Here is a 9,449-nt window from a genome sequence, read left to right as displayed (position 1 = left end):
CACACACACACACACACACACACACACACACACACACATTTAAAGCCCACCATTTCTTTCCCTTGGTACTTAGAATAAAATCTAAAGTCCTTCCTGTTGCCTATAAGAACCAATATGACATGACCCAGTTCCACCTTTCTAGCTTCAGGACTTAGTGCTCTCTCCCAATCTCAACATACTTCAGCTCTAATAGCTTCTTTTTATTCCTCAAACTCACCAAATTCTCTCTGCCTCAAGGCCTTTGCACTTGTTCTTGTCTCTGCAGAGTTCTGTGTGGCTGGCCTTTATTACAGCTCACACTCCATCTTCACGGAGGAACCATCATCCTGCAATATACCACCCTGTTTTAGCTTCTTCACAGCACTCATCACTTTGTGAAACTCTCTTGCCCATTTTTTTGTTATTGTTTACTTTCTTTTTTCATCTGTCATCTCTCTCTAAGTTGAGAACCTTATATATTTTTTTGCCACTATATCTAGAGCCCAGACTATCTAAAGCATAGTTGACACTAAATAAATACGTGTGGAAGGAGGAAAAATGTGAAAGAAGGAAGGAAATAGGATTTAATGATTTTTTCATAAAGGTAATGACACAACTACTTGTACAGTTTCTCTAACATCCATCTTTCCAACTTCCCCAACTAAATTTCATCCCTGCAGGTTTATGCATAACAAAGTACAGAGCACAGCTTAGCTCAGAGGCATGGCTCTGTTAAATAAAACTAATCTGACAGGATCAGACCACTGGGGTTTAGCCATTCACATTCTGGATGGCTGGAAATGATAGTGTGCCAAACCTCCTTGGGTACTCAGTGAACCACACTCTCTACCATCTCCCTACACACTCCAGGCAATTACCCATCTGGTTTGCCTGGCTCGCCCAGTCGTATTTGAATGAGGTTTTCAGCTGAAAGTGAATGGTGTGTGTCCGACCTGAAAAGCAGCCTCCGGCAGTTGTATCCCAGGCCTACTTTCAACTGTAGCCATTCTCTCCAGACGGGGGTCAGGATCCTCCCCAAAAGCAGCAGGACAGGTAAAGACAGAGGAGGGAACGGGGAGCCTAGGCAGGAGTCAGGAGACCTGGGTTCGAATCCCTGTCTGTCTCAAGTTCACTGTGACCTGATGAAATCCCTGCACCCCTCTAGATTTGCCTCCCAGCTGCAAACTATGGGGTTCATACTAGGTAACTCTAGGAATTTCTTCCAGTTCTAACATTCCAAACTTGTAAACCACCAAGTGGCAAGCATTTGCTGGGTTGCAAATTCTCCAACCCAACAAGCCAATCTCCAACCTGGGATGAGTGGTGATATTACCACCATGTGGGTTTTTTATATTTGCCCAGAAACTCATAATTACGAGGTTACCCTCACCACACCCCTTTGACATACATGGGTGACAAACACTAATTACCCTGCTTTGCTGGAGGAAGAAAGATGGCACAGAATGATTAAATGACTCACCCTCTGTTTACCAAAAGCAGTGGTCTGGCAGGGACTAGAAATCCATGAATTTCTGAGTTGTAGACCTGAGCTCAGGACATTAGGCCACAGGGCTCTGCTAGATCATACCAGTGTTTGGCTTCACTTGTTTTTTATTCTGGAATAGATGAAAAACAGTCATGATTGCATTTTCTTTTCTGAGCGATTCACTGCTGTTAGTGCTAATGCAATTGGATAAAAGAGAGAAAGTTCTATTTACTTCAACCAAAAACCTAAGAAAATTTTGTGTGGGCAGGCAGTGAGGTACACAGGGAGAGTGTGGACTTTGAAGTAAGAGACACTTTTCTTTGTTTTGTGAGCAAACATTTTTCCAGGTATTAAGAAAGCACAAAAAGCATAAAAATGTGTGAGACTCAATTCCACTCAGAGCTCTGCAAGATAACTAATTCTCTGAGTTTTGCTTTTCGCATCTGTAAAATGTAACTGATAGAACTTGCCCACACTATCCTTGCAAGGATGAAAAGTGATGAGAAAAGGCAGTTACTCCCATTGTGGTTCCTCAGTTAATTAGCACCTTTTCCTCTTTCTCCTCTTATCTCGGGAACACAAAATTGGGTGTTCCCTACCCACACACCTAAAGTTCCCTGCTACTCACCGTTATCCAATGAAGAAAGAGCGGACCACAGGCCACTAAAGCAGGTGACCAGTCATCCATGAGGGAAAGGGATCCCTGGGATCTCCTGTTCCAGATTTGCTAATGACATAGGGTATCTTAAAAATGAATAACCGACCCTGCGTCTCCACCTGTAACAGTAGAACTAACCAAATTGTCCCAGGGAATATTCTGGAAGAAAGGGCCTCTGAAAGGTTTATAGACTCTTGGACATAAAATGTAGACTAAGTGCTATGATTTTTTTTTTGGCAGTCTTTCATGTTACACTCAAACATCTCTATTCCTCTGAATAGCCACTTCAGCCTCCTTATCCATCAGCTAGTCTCTATCATGCCACCAGCAGAGACATCTGCAGAAGCTAGTGAATAAGAAAAAGAGACAAAAAGTAGGGAAGGAACACAGTTCACCACTAAGGCAAACGTCTTAGCTTGTTTCCTTTTCTCACTCTTAGAGATTTGGAGAATCACATTTTTCAACATCAGGCTTCTGTTTTTAACCAACATTGTTAAAAACAGGGGACTCAGAATGATAAATAAGAGACAAATTTGCACTGAGATGGTCTGGTGATTAGCCCTGGAGCTCTGGACGCTAAGTTGGGAGACATGCTTTCAGACCTGCACCTACCAACAGCGGGCTGTGTGGTGATCTGTAGGAGTATGAACTCCTATAATGAACTGAGATTCATTCCCCCACCTAGGTATAAGTAGGCTAAGAATAAACTGTCCCCAAAATGCTTACTAGCACTAAAGTCCTATGAATCCTGTAATAACATACATAGAAGCTGACACACAGTAGCCACACACACCTTATATTCACAGTGTTGGGGGCTCATAGGTCCAAGGGTCCTATATTCTCATGCCCTCTGCTATAACATTGTTCATTTTTTCTTTGAAGTAGAAACAGACTTTATATCCCTGAAAGAAATATAAACGTATATAAGAACTATGTGTTCCAATACATCTGTAACATTAACAAGTTTCCTAGGTATTTTAGATTAAAACAAAAAAAATCCATGGATTTTGAGAAACTCTGGTCTAGACATACATATCCCAAACTACTAACCAGGTAAGAAAGCAAAACACAGGAAAAGACACTTTCAGTATTTGAAAGAAATTAATAATGAACATGTCACTTAAAATAATTATTCTCAAACTGTATAAAAACTTTTTTAAAAAATTCAGATTCCTGAGCCCTACCCCATACCTTAGTCAGAACTGTGGGGAAAGGAGTGTAAATGCCCCAGATTCAGGTACGTTTGCAAAGCTCCTAAGGCCATGCTGCTGATTGCCCAGCTCTGGAAACCACTGTTAGAAAGCAAAACCTCAGCAGCCAAGTCTGGCAAGTATGTCAGTCCCTCTCCTCAGTGCCCAGCAGAAGTAATTTCTTCTCTCACTTGTGAACATCTGTGATAATCATCACAGAGAGCCGGCTTGTTTGTTAATGGGGGGAAGAAAAGCTATTTACCTAGTTTGCAAGCCAAGGGAGAGCTTAATTAATGTCAGAGTAGATACGATTTCCTCCTCTCTCCTTGCCCTAGGAACTCACAGGGATAACGAGAGGATTTTTAATTAATGTTTGAAAAGCATTCTGAGATCCCTGGATGAGAGGTGCTGGAGAAGGGCACAACATGATTATTATTGTTATTAATAGTAGTTGTATTAATAGAAATAATGAAGTTCTCTAAAGTGATTTTTTTTTTTTTGAAAATTCATGACATCAATTGCCAGTACATTTTTGTGGCAAGAATTTTTGGAGAGAATGAAGGAGAAAGGAAAAAAAAAGATATAAGGAAAATAAAAATACTTTTTTTACCCATTAGAACTGGGTAACACTTTGAGGTTCTAGCATGAGGACTCCACGAAAAGTTCTTCTTATACTTTTCCAAGGTAAATTAAAATATAACTGTTATAGCTATAAGATGTTTTATGTAAGCCTCATGGTAACCACAAAGAACAAACCTATAGTAGCTACAAAAAAGATAAAATGAAAGGAATTAAAGCATATCACTACAGAAAAATAAATCACAAAGGAAGACAGCAAGAGAGGAAGAACAAAGGAATTGAGTCAACAGTCAGAAAACAATTAACAAAATAACAATAGTAATTTCCTATCTATCAAAAGTTAGTAATATTTTATCTATCAAAAATTAAGTGTAAATGGATTAAATTCTCCAATCAAAAGACACAGAGTGGCTGGGTGGACCAAACCAAACCAAACCAAACAAAACAAAAACAACAAAAAAACCCAAAGATCCAACAATATATTGCCTACAAGAGATTCACTTTAGCTTTAAGGACACATATAGGCTGAAAGTAAAGGACTGGAAAAAGATATTCCAGGCAAATGGTAATCAAAAGAGAGAGAAATGCATAGTAATGGTTGTATATGTTTCAGATAAAGAAACCTTCAGTCAAAATTAGTCACAAGAGACTAAAAACATAACTATATTATGATAAAGGGGTCAAGAGGATATAACAATTGTAAATATATATGCAACCAACATTGGAACACATAAATATTTAAGGCAAATATTAACAGAACAGAACGCAACAAAAATTAAGAAACTTAAGATTGAAATTATATCAAGTATCTTCTTCAACTACAATGGGTATGAAACTAGAAATCAGTAACAGGAAGAAAACCAGAAAATTCACAAGTACATGGAAATTAAACACTATACTCCTGAACAACCAAAGGGTCAAAGAAGAAATCAAAGGGGAAATCAGAAAGAATCTTGAAACAAATGAAAATGAAAACATAACATACCAAAACTTATAGGACAGAGCAAAAGCAATTCTAAGAGAAAAGTTTATAGTAATAAATGCCTAAATTAAGAAAAACAAAAGAACTCAAATAAACAACCAAACTTTACAGCTCAAGGAATTAGAAAAAAAGAACAAACTAAGCTCAAAATTAGCATAAGGAAGAAAATAATAAACATTAGAGCAGAAATAAGTGAAATAGAGACTAAAAAGACAATAGAAAAAAATCAAAACTAATAAGCTAATTTATTTAAAAAAGGAAGCAAATTCACACATTGTCAGCTAGACTAATCAAGAATAAAAAAGGATAAACAAAATTATAAATGAAAGAGGCAACATTAGAACTGACACCACAGAAATATAAAGAATTATAAAAGGCTACTATCAGGGGCGCCTGGGTGGCTCAGTCGTTAAGCGTCTGCCTTCGGCTCAGGTCATGATCCCAGGGTCCTGGGATCGAGCCCCACATCGGGCTCCCTGCTCAGCGGGAAGCCCGTTTCTCCCTCTCCCACTTCCGCTGCTTGTGTTCCTTCTCTCAGAGTCTTTCTCTGTCAAATAAATAAAATCTTAAAAAAAAAAAAAAAAAACGGCAACTACGATTGTTAACAAATAGGACAACCTAGAAGAAAATGAATAAATTCCTTGAAACACACAACCTACCAAGACTAAATCCAGAAGAAACAAAATCTGAACAGAACAATAACAATTAAGGAGATTGAATCAGTAACCAAAAACCTCCCAACAAAGGAAAGCCCAGAATTAGATGACTTCACTGCTGAATTCTACCAAACATTTAAAGAAGAATTAATGCCAATCCTTCTCAAACTTCCAAAAAACTGAAGAGAAGGGAATACTTTCAATTCATTTTACAAGGCCAGCATTACCCTGATACCAAAGCCAGATAAGGACACTACAAGAGAAGAAAATTAGAGTCAATAGCCCCAATGAACATAGATGTAAAAATTCTCAACAAAATCCTAGCAAATCAAATTTAGCAGCACATTAAAAGGATCAAACACCATGAACAAGTTGAGATTTATTCCTGGGATGCAAGGACAGTTCTACATACACAAATTAATAAATATGATATACCACATTATTAGAATAAAAGATGGAATTCATCTGATCCTCTCAATACATGCAGAAGAAACATTTGAGAAAATTCAGGTTCTTTTATAATAAAAGCAGTCAGCAGAATGCATATAAAAAGAATATACCTCAATGTAATAAAGCTACATATGACAAAAACTAACATAATACTCAGTGATGAAAAGCTGAAAGCTTTTCCTCTAAAACCAAGAACAAGACAAGGGTGCCCACTCTCACCATTCCTATTCAATATAGTCACAGAAATCCTAGCAGAGTCATTATGCAATGACAAAAAAAGGGGGAGGGAATCCAAATTGAAAAACAAAAAGTAAAATTGTCTCTGTTTGATGATGGAATGATTGTATATACAGAAAACCCTAAAGATTCATCCAAAAAACTGTAAAACTAATAAATGAATTCTGTAATTATGCAGAATACAAAATGAGAATACAAAAATCAGTTGCACTTCATACACTGGGAACAAACTATCTGAAAGAAAAATAAAGAAAATGATTCCATTTACAATAGTATCAAAAATAACAAAATATTAGAAATAAATTTAACCAAGGAGATGAAAGATATGTACACTGAAAAATGTAAGACACTAATGAAAGAAATTGAAGAAGACAGAAAGAAATGGAATGTTATTCTGTGTTCACAGACTGGAAAAATTAATACTGTTAAAATGTCCATATTTCCCAAAGCCATCTATAGATTCAAAGCAATCCATATAAAAATCCCAATTTTTCACAGAAATAGAAAAAACAATCCTAAAGTTTGAAAACAGAACAAAAAAATGTTCCAAATAGAGAAATCTTGAGGAAGAACAAAGCTAGAGGCATCACACTCTTGATTTTAAACTATAATCCAAAAGGACAGTGATAAAACAGTATGGTACTAGCATAAAAACAGACACATAGACCAATGGAACAAAACTGACATTCCAGGAATAAAACCATGCATATAAGGTCAACTAATATTTAACAAAGGAGCTAAGAGTACTCAGTTGGGAGAGGATAGTCTTTTCAATGAATCATGCAGGGAAAACTGGATATCAACATGCAAAAGAATAAAATGGAGCCTTGTCTTAGATTACTCACAAAAATTAACTCAACATGGAGCCAAGACTTAAGACCTGAATGTAAAACTCCTAGAAGAAAACATAGGGAAAAAGCTCCTTGACCTGGTCTTGGTAATGATTTTTTCTATATGACACCAAAATAGCAAGTAACAAAAGCAAAAATAAACAAGTGGGATGATATCAAAGGAAATAGTGTCTCCACAGCAAAGGAAAAGTCAACAAAATAAAGATGTAACCTACAGAATAGGATAATTTGCAAGTAATATATATGATAAGGGGTTAATATCCAAAATATATAAGGAATTCATAAAACTCAATAGCACAAATATATATATATTCCAATTTTAAAATGGGCAAAGGACCTGAAGACATACAAATGGCTGACACATACCTAGAAAGATGTTCAACATCACTAATCATCAGGGAAGTGAAAGTCAAAACCATGAGTGATCACCTTAGACCTGTTAGAATGGCTATTATCAAAAAGACAAGTGATAACAAATGCTGGTCAGGATGTGGAGAAAAGGAAACCCTGGTGCACTGCTGGTGGGAATGTGAATTGGTGCAGCCACTATGCAAAACAGTAAGGAGGTTTCTCAAAAAATTAAAAATAAAACTACCAATGATCCAACAATCCTACTTCTGGGTATATTTCTGAAAGAAATGAAATCACTATATCGAAGAGATATCTGCACTCCCATGTTCATTGCAAAATTATTTACAATAGCCAAAACGTGGAAATAAGTGTCCACCAACAGATTAATGAATAAAAAAATGCAGTGCATAATTATACAGTGGGATATTATTCAGTTACAAAAAAGAAATTCTGCCATTCACAAGAGCATGGATGGAATTTGAGGGCATTGCACTATGAGATGAGAGAAAGACAAATACTGCACGAATCTAAAAAAGCCAAACTCATAGAAACAGACAGCAGAACAGTAGTTGCCCTGGGGGTTAGGGAAATGAAGAGATGTTGGTCAAAGGGTATAAACTTCCAGTTATAGACGAATAAGATCTGGAGGATCTAATGTAAAGCATGGTGACTATAATTAACAATACTGTATTACATAAAAGCCATCTATGAAAAACCTACAGCAAATATCATTCTCAATGGGGAAAAACTGAGAGCTTTTCCCCTAAGGTCAGGAACACGGCAGGGATGTCCACTATCACCACTGCTATTCAACATAGTACTACAAGTCCTAGCCACAGCAACCAGACAACAAAAAGAAATAAAAGGCATCCAAATCGGCAAAGAAGAAGTCAAACTCTCACTCTTTGCAGATGATATGATACTTTATGTGGAAAACCCAAGAGACTCCACCCCAAAACTGCTAGAACTCATACAGGAATTCAGTAAAGTGGCAGGATATAAAATCAATGCACAGAAATCAGTGGCATTCCTATACACCAACAACAAGACAGAAGAAAGAGAAATTAAGGAGTCTATCCCATGTACAATTACACCCAAAACCATAAGATCCCTGGAATAAATCTAACCAAAGACGCAAAGAATCTGTACCCAGAAAACTATGGAATATTTATTAAAGAAATTGAGGAAGACACAAAGAAATGGAAAAATGTTCCATGCTCATGGATTGGAAGAACAAACATTGTGAAAATGTCTATGCTACCTAGAGCATTCTACATATTTAATGCAATCCCCATCAAAATACATCAACTTTTTCAAAGAAATGGAACAAATAATCCTAAAGTTTGTATGGAATCAGAAAAGATCCCAAATAGCCAGAGGAATATTGAAAAAGAAAAGCAAAGTTGGTGGCATCACAATTCCGGACTTCCAGCTCTATTACAAAGCTGTCATCATCAAGACAGTATGGTACTGGCACAAAAACAGACACATAGATCAATGGAACAGAATAGACAGCCCAGAAATGGACCTTCAGCTCTAGGGTCAACTAATCTTCAACAAAGCAGGAAAGAATGTCCAATGGAAAAAAGACAGTCTCTTCAAGAAATGGTGTTGGGAAAATTGGACAGCCACATGCAGAAGAAAGAAACTGGACCATTTCCTTACACCACACACAAAAATAGACTCCAAATGGATGAAAGACCTAAATGTGAGACAGGAATCCATCAAAACCCTAGAGGAGAACACAGGCAGCAACCTCTTTGACTTCAGCCATGCAACTTCTTCCTAGAAACATTGCCAAAGTCAAGGGAAGCAAGGGCAAAAATGAACTACTGGGACTTCATCAAGATACAAAGCTTTGCACAGCAAAAGAAACAGTCAAGAAAACCAAAAGACAACTGACAGAATGGGAGAAGATATTTGCAAATGACATATCAGATAAAGGGCTAGTATCCAAAATCTATAAAGAACTTATCAAACTCAACACCCAAAGAACAAATGATCCAATCGAGAAATGGGCAGAAGACATG

At 37.0% G+C, this 9,449-nt stretch overlaps 1 long non-coding RNA gene across 2 annotated transcripts in view; it reads right to left on the bottom strand.

Annotated features, from left to right (window-relative positions):
• Nucleotides 1-266: 266 nt before the first annotated feature.
• Nucleotides 267-9,449, bottom strand: part of LOC113934440 — a 187,583-nt gene continuing 178,400 nt past the window's right edge. For both annotated transcript variants that reach the window (XR_003523678.1, XR_003523680.1), the window contains 2 exons: nt 1,460-1,595; nt 267-326 (listed from right to left, as the gene is read on the bottom strand). This is a non-coding gene — a long non-coding RNA (uncharacterized LOC113934440). The remainder of the gene's footprint in view (nt 327-1,459; nt 1,596-9,449) is intronic.

This window comes from Zalophus californianus, chromosome 13 (assembly GCF_009762305.2).
Source record: "Zalophus californianus isolate mZalCal1 chromosome 13, mZalCal1.pri.v2, whole genome shotgun sequence".
NCBI classification, from domain to species: domain Eukaryota; kingdom Metazoa; phylum Chordata; class Mammalia; order Carnivora; family Otariidae; genus Zalophus; species Zalophus californianus.
This window is presented reverse-complemented; position numbering and strand designations above follow the sequence as displayed.